The sequence below is a fragment of the Schistocerca nitens genome, chromosome 2 (genome assembly GCF_023898315.1).
Source record: "Schistocerca nitens isolate TAMUIC-IGC-003100 chromosome 2, iqSchNite1.1, whole genome shotgun sequence".
Lineage (NCBI taxonomy): Eukaryota > Metazoa > Arthropoda > Insecta > Orthoptera > Acrididae > Schistocerca > Schistocerca nitens.
In genome coordinates, this window is record NC_064615.1 from 145076142 (window position 1) to 145090130 (window position 13989).

The window sequence follows — 13989 nt, forward strand, 5'->3', positions numbered from 1 at the left end:
CGCTGCCAGCTATCACGTACAGTGGTTACATTCTTCTGCAATATCTGAGAAGGAACATCCAGGGCCTAGTAGTGGTATTACATGACCTCGTGCAGACTCAGTGAGGTGCTGATAATGACAGATTTGTCACCTTAAAGGCATTCTTCTCTAACGCCAACTAACCATTTTCTGTCTCAAAAGTAAATAATGCTCACGGACGGGAGGGTGTGTGTTTGAAACAAACCTGATTTTCATCCTCATAGTAGCGCTATTAGCGCTTATGTGACTGGCGTGAAATTTGAACAGATACCATCTCCGAGATGTAGAAACACGCCTACTAACATTCGTTTATGTCGTACAACTCCTTCTTGGTGTGGTGTTTTTTTTTTTCAGTCTCTGTATATACACTCCTGGAAATGGAAAAAAGAACACATTGACACCGGTGTGTCAGACCCACCATACTTGCTCCGGACACTGCGAGAGGCCTGTACAAGCAATGATCACACGCACGGCACAGCGGACACACCAGGAACCGCGGTGTTGGCCGTCGAATGGCGCTAGCTGCGCAGCATTTGTGCACCGCCGCCGTCAGTGTCAGCCAGTTTGCCGTGGCATACGGAGCTCCATCGCAGTCTTTAACACAGGTAGCATGCCGCGACAGCGTGGACGTGAACCGTATGTGCAGTTGACGGACTTTGAGCGAGGGCGTATAGTGGGCATGCGGGAGGCCGGGTGGACGTACAGCCGAATTGCTCAACACGTGGGGCGTGAGGTGTCCACAGTACATCGATGTTGTCGCCAGTGGTCGGCGGAAGGTGCACGTGCCCGTCGACCCGGGACCGGACCGCAGGGACGCACGGATGCACGCCAAGACCGTAGGATCCTACGCAGTGCCGTAGGGGACCGCACCGCCACTTCCCAGCAAATTAGGGACACTGTTGCTCCCGGGGTATCGGCGAGGACCATTCGCTGGGCTACGGTCCTGCACACCGTTAGGCCGTCTTCCGCTCACGCCCCAACATCGTGCAGCCCGCCTCCAGTGGTGTCGCGACAGGCGTGAATGGAGGGACGAATGGAGACGTGTCGTCTTCAGCGATGAGAGTCGCTTCTGCCTTGGTGCCAATGATGGTCGTATGCGTGTTTGGCGCCGTGCAGGTGAGCGCCCCAATCAGGACTGCATACGACCGAGGCACACAGGGCCAACACCCGGCATCATGGTGTGGGGGGCGATCTCCTACACTGGCCGTACACCACTGGTGATCGTCGAGGGGACACTGAATAGTGCACGGTACATCCAAACCGTCATCGAACCCATCGTTCTACCATTCTTAGACCGGCAAGGGAACTTGCTGTTCCAACAGGACAATGCACGTCCGCATGTATCCCGCGCCACCCAACGTGCTCTAGAAGGTGTACGTCAACTACCCTGGCCAGCAAGATCTCCGGATCTGTCCCCCATTGAGCATGTTTGGGACTGGATGAAGCGTCGTCTCACGCGGTCTGCACGTCCAGCACGAACGCTGGTCCAACTGAGGCGCCAGGTGGAAATGGCATGGCAAGCCGTTCCACAGGACTACATCCAGCATCTCTACGATCGTCTCCATGAGAGAATAGCAGCCTGCATTGCTGCGAAAGGTGGAAATACACTGTACTAGTGCCGACATTGTGCATGCTCTGTTGCCTGTGTCTATGTGCCTGTGGTTCTGTCGGTGTGATCATGTGATGTATCTGACCCCAGGAATGTGTCAATAAAGTTTCCCCTTCCTGGGACAATGAATTCACGGTGTTCTTATTTCAATTTCCAGGAGTGTATTTAAGTTTTCACGGAACCCTGGTAGCACGAGTACTAGTCGCACTTGGCAATTATTTTATCAAGGCATACCCGTTTAATTATGATTTGTCTCGAAGTTGTTTGGAAATCTGTATGCAAATATAATCGAGAATAGTAACTTCGGTGGCTTCGCCTGGGTGAGTTCTACGACGATCACAATGACTTGGGCGAAAACTTCGCGTTTACTGAAGCGCCACCACAAGAGGAGAAAACATCAGTCGTTAACATGGGTTCTTGTCGATATCGCTTTCTGTTCCTCTGCTTGAGTTACATTATGCTTACCTTCAACTACATTAAAACAATAAATATGGAGACTTTAACCAAGGATGGTCTTTTCTGTACACAACGTATCGTTTAAAAGTACCACACTTTTCTACTTGATGTATGTGTATTGTAAATAAGAAAAGAGCATTGTTGCTACTGTTCTGCAAACTTACCTACTCCATAGGTAAGAATCATTCCTACCTCCCGTTCATTAGCACACAGTCTATTTTGTTGACACCGACTTACATAGGGAGGAATGATAATCACGATAAAATAAGGGAAATCAGAACTCGTACGGAACGATATAGGTGTTTATTCTTTCCGCGCACTATACGAGACTGGAATAATAGAGAATTGTGAAGGTGGTTCGATGAACCCTCTGCGAGGCACTTAAATGTGATATGCACAGTATCTGTGTAGATGTAGATTTAAATGTTGATGTAGATGTACTCACACAAACCTTAAACGACTGCTGTGCGAATTTCTATGTGTTTCTATTTGTTTAGTGTGAACTCTAGCAAGTGGACGAGATACGTTACTCCGGATACATGCACCGCCTGTAGCATCGTACCCAGAATGGATTGAGTTTCCTTGGTTTCCAACAGAGTGGAATATTTAACCCAGAGGTTCACATGTTTGTGCGACGATACGGGAATTTGTCGACCTGCGCTAATGGGTCATTGTAGGGCACCCCCCACCGCCAATAGGTTGGACACGCACTACACGCTGGAAGCGGAAGCTAAGGTGGATTAAGTGCGTTTAAGGCCTCTGCCAAAATCTTAGATTAGTCACGTGAGTCTATAGGAGTGTTCCTCCTCGTAGATATGAAAACCAGAAGGTTAATGTGACATTAGTTAACTCAAGAAGTAGTAAGGAACGATTTTTTTTTCTTTATTGTTATTTTAATCACCTTATACAAAGGTGGGCTGTCAGCAACTTAGTACGATGCTCTTCAGCCGCGAGTGGTACAATAAATAGGACATAAAGGTGGCACAGAAAATACAATAAAAATGGTGGGCAAAAACTGTAGACACGAGAAACAAGTCCGCAGCTCGTGGTTGTGCGGTAGCGTTCTCGCTTCCCACGCCCGGGTTCCCGGGTTCGATTCCCGGCGGGGTCAGGGATTTTCTCTGCCTCGTGATGACTGGGTGTTGTGTGCTGTCCTTAGGTTAGTTAGGTTTAAGTACTTCTAAGTTCTAGGGGACTGATGACCATAGATATTAAGTCCCATAGTGCTCAGAACCATATGAACCATTTTTTGACGAAAAACAATAAACATGAAGCCGTTCACGCTAGACGAGAAAAAACACTAAAACCCGTCTATACGGCGCAAAAAAAAACGGCGAAATAACACTAAACACAAAACGAAGGCACAAACCCGAGACACTGATGGCGATGATCTCCGGCGCGCGAATGTCCACTGAACATGTACGAGTCCGGAGACCTGCCAGGAGAGGAGGAGGGGGGGTGTGAGAGGGAGAGGGGAGAGCAGAGATGCCACAGGCAGGGGAGATAGGGGGAGGGAGGAAGGGAGGAAGGGGGAGGGGAAACCTGGGGGAAGAGGGGTGGAGGAAAGGCGATGGGGGGAAAGGAGAGGGAAGGGAGGGAGGTTGCCCAAAGGAAGAGACACAGGAAGTGGGAGGGGAGGATCAAAGTTGATAGGAGGGGTAGATGGAGGGGAGGAGGACATCATCAGGGAGGGGGAGCTGGCAAAAGCCACCTTGGGAGAGGGTAAGGAGGGTGGAGAGATGGAGACCGGGTGGCACGTGGGAATACAGGCACGGCAGCGGACGGGGGTGGGAGAGGATGGGAGAGACCAGTGGGTGAGGAGGATCGAGTTTGCGGGAGGTGTAGAGGATCCGTATCCGTTCGAGGAAAAGGAGGAGTTGGGGGAAAGGAATTAGGTCATACAGGATCCGCGTGGGGGACGGGAGACGGATGCGATAGGCGAGGCGAAGAGCATGGCGTTCCAGGATCTGAAGGGATTTGTAAAATGTAGGAGGAGCAGAGATCCTGGCAGTGTGGGCGTAGCAAAGGATAGGGCGAATGAGGGATTTATAGGTATGGAGGATGGTAGAGGGGTCCAGACCCCAAGTTCGGGCAGAGAGGAGTTTGAGGAGACAGAGGTGGGAGCGTGCCTTGGCTTGGATCGTCCAGAGGTGGGGGGGGGGGGGTGTCCAGGAGAGGCGACGGTCAAAGGTGACACCAAGGTACTTAAGGATGGGGGTGAGGGCGATAGGACGGCGATAGATGGTGATGTAGAAGTCGAGGAGGCGGAAGGAAGGAGTGGTTTTGCCTACTATGATCACCTGTGATTTGGCAGGATTGACCTTAAGCAACCCTTGGTTGCACCAAGTGATGAACCGGTCAAGATGGGATTGGAGAAGGTGTTGGGAGCACTGCAGGGTGGGGGCAAGGGCAAGGAAGGCAGTGTCATCGGCGTACTGGAGAAGGTGAATGGGGGGTTAAGGCGGCGGCATGCCCGCCGTATACAAGAGTTACAGAAGAGGGGAGAGGACGGAACCCTGGTGCACACCGACGGAGGGGAGAAAGGTGTAGGAATCCATGTTGTGGATGGTGACATAGGAAGGATGGTGGGAAAGAAAGGAGCCGATCAGATGGACGAAGTTAATACGAAGGGTGAAGGTTTGGAGCTTGAGGAGACCGGAATGCCACACGTGGCCATAGGCTCGTTCAAGGTCAAGGGAGAGGAAGATAGCGGAACGACGGGAATTAAGCTATTCGGAGAGGAGACAGCAGATGGCGGTTTACCGGGTTTAAGGAACATCAGGATGCGGGAGGTTTTCCACAGGTTGGGGTAGTAGCCGGGAGACAGGACTACATTGTAGAGCCTGGCCAGGGTGGAGATGAAAGAGGCAGAGCTTCACGAAGGTGACAGTAGGTGACACAGTCGTGACCAGGAGCAGTGTTGCGTTTCGCGCAGAGTGTAGCAATGAGATCCTGTGCAGTGATAGGGGCATTGAGTCCTGTGTGTGCAATGTTGTCCAAGTACTGGAACCCACGGGCGAGAGGAGGGACAGAAGTGTCAGTTCGATCGCGTGACATCTGGGAAGAGGGAGTAATCGAACTGGGGATCGTCAGGAATGGTAAAGACATTGGAGAGGTAGGAAGCAAAGAGATTGGCCTTACTAATGGCGTCAGGAAAGGGTTGGTTGTCATGAAGGAGAGGATAGTAGGGCGTTTAGATCCGGTAAGGCGGCGGAAGGCTGACCAGTACTTGGACGAGTTGATAGGACGGGTGGCATTTAAACGGGTGCATGTCTGTCGCCAGTCCCGGCGTTCTTAGCCGCGAGCAAGTTACCGATGTGTCTCTGGAGTTGCCGGTCGCGTCGTAGTGTGTCTGGGTCACGTGTGCTAATGAAGGCACGGTAGAGATGGCGGGATTCCCTGAGGAGGAGGACAGCCTGTGGGGGTAAGGTAGGACGGTGGGGGTGGATGGCGACAGAAGGGACGTGGGCCACCACGGCCTCAGACAAGGTCTGCTGGAGAAAGGAGGCAGCATGGGTAATATTGTCAGGGTGGTGGTAGGTAAAGTGGTGGCCATCGACCGGGGTGGACAGGGTATCCCGGTAGGCTTTCCAGTCGGCACGGGAATAATCATGGACATACTTTGGGGGAGGGTCATGACGGGGGTCAGGGCGGGGGCGACGACCATCTGAAATGGTGAGTAGGACAGAGAGATGGTCACTACCAATGGCGTCCAGGACATCTACCGTTATGTGTCCAAGGAGGTTGGGGGAGGAGAGGATGACATCGGGAGTGGAGTTGGATTCAGGGCTGATGTGCTGGGGAATGGGGACGTGGTCGCCTTGGAGGGTGGAGAGGAACCGATGCACTGCCGTAACTGGGTGGCGGAACGAATATGGATGTTGAGGTCGGCGGCAATCACGTAGGAGGAGAAGGTACTATCAATGTGTGAGAGGAAGTCGAAAGGAATAGGGGTGTTAGGGCGGACATAGATGGTGGTGCAGGTGACGGTAAGGCCGGGGAAGAAGAGACTAAGGATCAGGTGTTTGGTGGGGTCAGGAAGGAGAGGTTGGAGCTGAACCGGGATCTGGCGGTGGTGACCAATGGCAACTCCGCCACATGCTATCGGGAATGGATTATCAGAGTGGTGGAGAAGGTAGGGCGAAGTGTGAACGGTGTGGTGGAGTTGGAGGAAGGTTTCATTGAGGAGGAAGGCATCCAAGCGGTGGGTTGCAAGGGTGTGCATGAAGAGGTTCTTGTTGGCGGGAAGGGAACGGATGTTGTTGAAAAGGATACGGTGGTGTTGCGATAGGACAGGGATTTAAATGAGGGTGTCGAGACGGGAGAAGGTGAAATGGGCCTGGTTGTGGGAGTAGGTGGTATACATTTTTAGGTGAAAGAACAGGCGGCGAGGGATATCTGTTGGAGGGTGTGAGGGCGCTGGAAAAGGGGGACATTTTTCAGTACAATGGTGAGGAACCTGATTTCCTCAGCGGTGGGAGGGGGACAAAGAGATTGCCGGGAGGGGTGGGGGCGTCCAGAGGGTGGACAGGGATGGTGAGTTCAGGGGTGGTCAGAGGGGGCTGGGCTTTACATTTTTGGGAGTAGGTGGGATGCGGGAGATTGCAGGTATTACAGGAGGGAGGGGACTGAAGGTTGTGGCACTGCCGGAGGAAGTGCACTTGTTTACAATGTGGGCAGGTGGGGGCGTCGTGGCACTCAGCTGTTGTGTGCTTGTTGTAGCACAGACACCTATGGCAGCGCAGGGATTGAGGAGGGGAGGTGTCAATCTTGTATCTCTGGTGGAAGAGGAGGGCACCCTCTTTCAGAAGGCGGTCAATGGAGGGGGCGTCCTCTGAGAAAACTCGTATAAGGCGGGTGGGGCCGGCGGAGTTAAAGATGTGGCAGACCACCCGCACCTCCAGCGAGGGATGCACCTTGAGCTCTGGCAACACCTCCTCCTCCGTGATCGTCGGACTAAGAGGAGTGATCACGGCCGTGAGGTTCAGCGGGTGACGCGGGGGTAAGGGTTGGCAGGTAGGAGATGGAGAAGGAGCAGGGGTGAGGGAGGTGTTGGGGCCAAAACTGGTGTTGTGGATGCGGGAGAGGATGTCAGTGTGGAGGGTGGGGCTGGGAGAGGAGATGAGAACTGAGTCTCTGCTGGGAGTGAGGAGGGAAAAGGGGGCCTCCAGGAAAGTGTTGGCGGAGAAGGAGGGAGAGGTTCCGGGACTCGAGGAGGGAAGGATCGGGACGAGAGAGGACGTACTTGTAGGAAGAGGGAGGGGAGGAGGAGGAGGAGGAGGAGGCGGAGGGAGCAGGGCCAGGCAGGGAGACATCCATGGCATCCTGGTGGGGGGGAGGGAGGATGGGGCAGGGCCCTTTAGGGAGCGGAGTAGGTGGTGGTGCCACTAGGGCGTTTAACAGCGGCGGAAGGGTGGGTGGTGACATGAGGGACGGGAGCTATAGCGAGGTGGCGGGAAGGGGCAGGTCCCGGCGTGGACGCAGTAGTCGGCGCCGGAGATGGTGATGGTGGAGGCGACGGCGACGGCGACGGCGACGGCGACGGCGATGGTGGTGGCGGGTGGTGGTGATGGCGAAGGCCATGGGGAGAGCTGGGCATGGGCAGTGGCCCGACAGGCCACCACCCTAGCTGGAGCTGCAGTGAAAAGCTGGGGGAGTGGGGGGAAAGGATCAGAGGGAGAGGAGTGGGAGGAAGAAGGTGGGGAGGGGGCGACAAAGAGCGAGGGCGAAGGGAGAGTTAGAAGAGGAGGGATAGAAAGAGGGAGGGGGCGACTGGACACACCATGTAATGGTGGTGGTGGCGGCAGATGGCGAAGTATACACTATGGCAGTGGTGGTAGTAGTGGCAGTGGTGGTGGGGGCTGACATGACGACAGGGATGAACGAAAACAGCACAGGACGAAAAGGAGAGGAAAAAACCAAGAACAGACGAAGACGGACGAAGACGAGGACCAGAGTCCGACGCTGTTGTCGCTGGCGACGGCTGGCAGAATCGCCGTTGCCGCTGCTGCTGCCGCGGACGGGGCCGGGGCCGCTGCTGCTGCTGCTGCTGCTGGCTGGACAGCTGCTGCTGGCTGGATCGTTACTGCTGCTGGCTCGCTGGACCGCTGCGACCGCTGTGACCGCTGCTCCTGGTGGTGGTGGTGGTGGTGGTGCTGCTGCTGCTGCTGCTGCTGCTCGGCTGGACCACCGCTGCTCGGCTGGACTGCTGATGGTTGGCTGGCACCTACAACCCTAATACTTCGATTAGTGACAGGCACGAATCGAAGGGCGGTACTCATTGCGAGATACCGCCGGAGATGCGTAAGGAACGAGACATGGTATCCCTTATTAAAAGTAATACTGCCCAATTAATATTAACAACAGAATGTGGGTTGAAACCAGAACCGAATAGCAGTGAATTCCTATATACAGATTCCAATATACAGGGTGGTCCATTGATCGTGACCGTGCCAAATATGTCACGAAATAAGCGTCAAACGAAAAAACTACAAACGACTAAACTCGTCTAGCTGGAAGGGGGAAACCAGATGGCGCTATGGTTGGCCCGCTAGATGGCGCTGCCATAGGTCAAACGGATATCAACTGCGTTTTTTAAAAATAGGAACCCCCATTTTTAATACGTATTCCTGTAGTACATACAGAAATATGAATGTTTTCGTTGGGCCACTTTTTTCGCATTGTGATAGATGGCGCTGCAAGAGTCACAAACATATGGCTCACAATTTTAGACGAACATTTGGTAACAGGTAGGTTTTTTTAAATTAAAATACGAAACGTAGGTACGTTTCAACATTTTATTTTGGTTGTTCCAATGTGATACTTGTACCTTTGTGAACTTATCATTTCTGAGAACGCATGCTGTTACAGCGTGATTACCCATAAATACCACATAATGCAATAAATGTTGAAAATGGTGTGCGTCAACCTGAATGCATTTGGCAATACGTGTAACGGCATTCCTCTCAAAAGCGAGTAGTTCGCCTTCCGTAATGTTCGCACATGCATAGGCAATGCGCTGGCGCATGTTGTCAGGCATGGTCGGTGGATCACGATAGCAAATATCCTTCAACTTTCCCCACAGAAAGAAATCCGGGGACGTCAGATCCGGTGAAAGTGCGGGCCATGGTATGGTGCTTCGACGACCAATCCACCTATCATGAAATATGCTTTTCAATACCGCTTCAACCGCAGGCGAGCTATGTATCGGACATCCATCATGTTGGAAGTACATCGCCACTCTGTCATGCAGTGAAACATCTTGTAGTAACATCGGTAGAACATTACGTAGGAAATCAGGATACAATGCACCATTTAGACTGCCATCGATAAAATGGGGGCCAATTATCCTTCCTCCCATAATGACGCACCCTACATTAACCCGCCAAGGTCGCTGACGTTCCACTTGTCGCAGCCATCGTGGATTTTCCGTTGCCCAATAGTGCATATTATGCCGGTTTACGTTACCGCTGTTGGTGAATGACGCTTCGTCGCTAAATAGAACGCGTGCAAAAAATCTGTTTCTCTTGTGCCCAGTGGCAGAACTGTACACGACGTTCAAAGTCATCGCCGTGCAATTCCTGGTGCATAGAAATATGGTACGGGTACAATCGATGTTGATGTATCATTACCAACACCGACGGTTTTGAGATTCCCGATTCTCGCGCAATTTGTCTGCTACTAATGTGCAGATTAGCCACCACAGCAGCTAAAACACCTACTTGGGCATTATTATTTGTTGCAGGTCGTGGTTGACGTTTCACATGTGGCTCAACACCTCCTGTTTCCTTAAATAACGTAACTATCCGGCGAACGGTCCGGACACTTGGATGATGTCGTCCTGGATACCGAGCAGCATACATAGTGCACGCCCGTTGGGAATTTTGATCACAGTAGCCGTACATCAACACGATATCGACCTTTTCCGCAAATGGTAAACGGTCAATTTTAACACAGATAATGTATGACGAAGCAAATACCGTCCACACTGTCAGAATGTTACGTTATACTAGTACTTATACGTTTGTGACTATTACAGCGCCATCTATCACAAAGCGAAAAAAGTGGTCCAACTAAAACATTCATACTTCTTTACGTACTTTACGAATATGTAATTAAAAATTGGGATTCCTATTTAAAAAACCGAAGTTGATATCCGTTAGACCTGTGGCAGCGCCATCTAGCGGGCCAACCATAGCGCCATCTGGTTTCCCTCTTCAAGCTCCACGAGTTTCGTTCTTTGTAGTTTTTTCGTTTGATGCTTATTTAGTGAGATATTTGGCCCGGTCGCTATCAATGGACCACCCTGTGTATCATAAGGATTGGGTACACGCCAGTGGTGTGTATGTAGCTGTTTCAAGTAACGAATTCGATAACATCTAGTGACGTTCGTGGTGTCATCGTAAGACACCACTTGTGAGCTGGCCGTCAAAAGCCCACCAGTGCGAACTTTAGTTACTTTGATTATTCTCTTTTCCCCACCGTCATGGAACGTGCCGATACCTCAGTCGCTCCACTTGCTCCTAGTCTCCAGTACTTGGGGCAGTTGCCCCCCTCCGACGTCAACACTCCCATCACAGCACAAGACATTAAACTTATCCTCCAGTCCAAACGCAACACGGCCCCTGGTCACGACTGTGTCACCTACCGTCACCTTCGAGAAAGCCCCTATTCCTTCCTGACTGTCCTCGCCCATCTCTATAATGTCGTCCTCTCTACTGGCTTCTACCCTGACCTGTGGAAGACCTCCAGTGTCCTCTTATTCCTCAAACCCAACAAACCCCCTTCTGCCGCCTCTTCCTATCGTCCCATCTGCCTCACCTCCGTCTTCAGTAAGGTCTTTGAATCCATCCTCTCCCACCGTATCCATCAGCACCTTGCTCAACACCACCTCCTCCCCATTACCCAGTGTGGCTTCCGACCCTCCTTCTCTGCTGAAGACCAACTCCTCAACCTTGTTCACCTTCTGTCCCTCCAGCTCAACTCCTGTCGCTCCGCCATTTTTGTTTCCCTTGACCTCCAAAATGCCTATGACCGTGTATGGCATCCCGGTCTTCTCTTTAAACTCCAAACCTACGCCCTGCCTATCAATTTTGTCCGTCTGGTCGCTTCCTTCCTCTCGCACCGTCCTTCGTATGTCACCCTCCACAACACCAACTCCTGTATCTTTTATCCCACGGCTGGCGTCCCTCAGGGTTCTGTCCTCTCCCCTCTCCTTTATCTCTTGTATACAGCTGATATGCCCAAGCCACCCCCACCAGTCCACCTTCTCCAGTATGCTGATGACACTGCCTTCCTGGCTCTCTATCCTACCCTTCAACGGTCTCAACGTACCCTCCAAACCTACCTTAACCAGTTCACGACTTGGTGTAACCAGTGGTTCCTCCGTCTCAACCCCTCCAAAACCCAGGCAATCATCATAGGCCGCACCACTCGCTCCTTTCGCCTCCATGATTTCTACCTCACCCTTTATGGTCATCCTATCCAGCTCACGCCCACCCTGAAATACCTTGGCCTCACCCTCGACCGACACCTCACCTGGACCCCTCATCTCCAGACCATCCAGCAGAAAGCCCATTCCCGCCTCTGCCTTCTGAAACTCCTGTCTGGACGGACATGGGGATTGCATTCTTCTACCATCCTCCACACCTACAAATCCCTCATCCGTCCTATCCTCTGTTATGCCAGCGTTGCCTGGATCTCCGCCCCCACCCGCTTTTACAAGGCCCTCCAAATCCTTGAACGCCATGCGCTCCGCCTAGCCTTCCGTATCCGCCTTCCTTCCCCCACACAGCTCCTGTATGAATTGATCCCCTTCCGCCGCCTCCTCCTGTTCCTCCAACATCTCCGCATCCTTTACATTGTTCGCAGGCTTGATCCCCCGCACCCTCTGGTTTCCTCCTACCTCTCCACCCCCCGCCCGTCCCACCCCTCTATCGCTGTATCCCTCCCTCTCTCCACCTCCACACCCTCCATCTCCTTCATCAGGGCAATTTCCAACGCCTCCCCCTCCCAGATGACGAACTTCGCCGTGACATCCACCCTTTCTTTCCAACTGTAATCTGGCCTTGTTCCCCCCCCCCTCCCCAGGGCCCCCTTTTTCCTCTTCCCTCCTTCTCCCAGAGCGGATTTTCCTCCATCCCCCCCTCCCCTGAGACCCTGCACCCCATACTTGCCTCTTTCCTTCCCACATCCCTCCCTACCTGGCCCTCTTCAGCGCACCCCCCGCTCATCTCCCCCATCTCTTCCCCTCCCTCCCTTCTTCAGGTCTCCCTCATCTCCTAGCGCCTGGCAGATCGTCTGTATTGATCATCATCAGTGTGCCACATCAGTGTTGTGCTTAGTGCTGTTTCTCCGGTGCGTCAAGTGGTGTGTTTTTAATTGTGTACTGCCTTGAGGTTCGCCGTCAGTGTTACGTTATGTGCTACGCCATCTGTCGATACCTTTATGCTCCAGTCATACTGTGCCTTGTGTTCTTGCAATCGTCGCAGTGTGTGGCTTTTTGTGTGTGCTACTTTTAAACAGTTTATCTCCATTTTAGTCACCCCGTTTTTTGTCTATTACCTTCCATGATGTTCCCCCTTTTTTATATCTATGTTCACCTTATTCTCTCCTTTGCTGTTTTTAAATGTCTTCTATTGTTTTGTTCAATGTCTTTCGGCTGAAGAGCAGCGCATATGCTGCTGCCAGCCCGCCCCGATGGGGAATTGAAATACAATAAAGAAAAAAAAAAAACTTTGGTTTCTGCGAATCCCGATGCGTGGCGCCAAAGTGGCAGTATAAGCAAATCAGGCAACGTACCTCCCCTCTCTGGAAGGCAACAGAACACTAGCGCCCTCTCTGGCGCTGGCATAAAGGAAGCCGACGACAGCGGTCGGAAGCCAGTTCGTCAGCGCACATCGTCTCTGCAGTTTGACAGCTCATCTTCACAGGAAAGCGGCTGCTGACGCCATAGTCAGTTATGTCTGCGATGACCAGCACAGCTAGACAGTTTATTGTTGAGTTGACAAAAACTTTATTCACAGAAGGAAACGCTTGTTATGTTCTACATAACTGCTTCTTGAAAGATAAGTAAATTTGTTAGATTATTCAATTATGGCACTGCCCATTGAAATTCTATAATGCGACGAGCCATCCCGGTCTGTCTCTTGTTTCATAGTCTGTGACTTACTGTTGTGACCATCCGAGATACGAGTACAACTCTAACTTGACGACGAGGTCGATTGCTGGAACTTCCCTGAAATCGTCGAAAAATTTGTGGACATTTACGTTTTTGTTGGAGATCACGGACACGGTATGCATTTGCATTTTTGTCTCTCTTCTTTTATAGTGCTAATATTGCTAGTTTCACATGGCTGCGCCAAATTTGTCGCATGCTGCTGCGGCGCCTTCTGTGCCGGATTTAACACCGCTGATACGGTTCCAGGCGCAGCGAATGTATTATTAAATTTTTGACGCCGTGATAATTTCCGCTCGCAAACACCGCCGCCGCTGCCTAAGTAGCAGCCCACGCCACCCAACAAGTACTCAGCGAGTTAGATTGGGTAAAGAAAATCGGCAAGAATACGCCGCCCTTATACAGGTATACTTCAAGCCTCATCACATCACATGTGGTGCTAGACTTCCTTTTTTCAGGCGATTGCAGCTGTTTTCGTGTGCAGACTTCCAAAGAAGCTATTTGCTACGACACAACCGGAAAAACCTTTGTTCCGATAACTTACTGGCTGCCCTTAAAAAAGTTTTTGAAGAAAAGGTGCATGTAGCTGCTGCACAGTACAATTGTTTTCGGTTTAAACAAACCGCAGGGACATACATACCGTCAATGGTATATTGCATCCAATGCCTGACTACGCAATCTCAGTTCCAGCGTGAGTGTGGCAAATATTATAGCGATGCAATGATCAGAG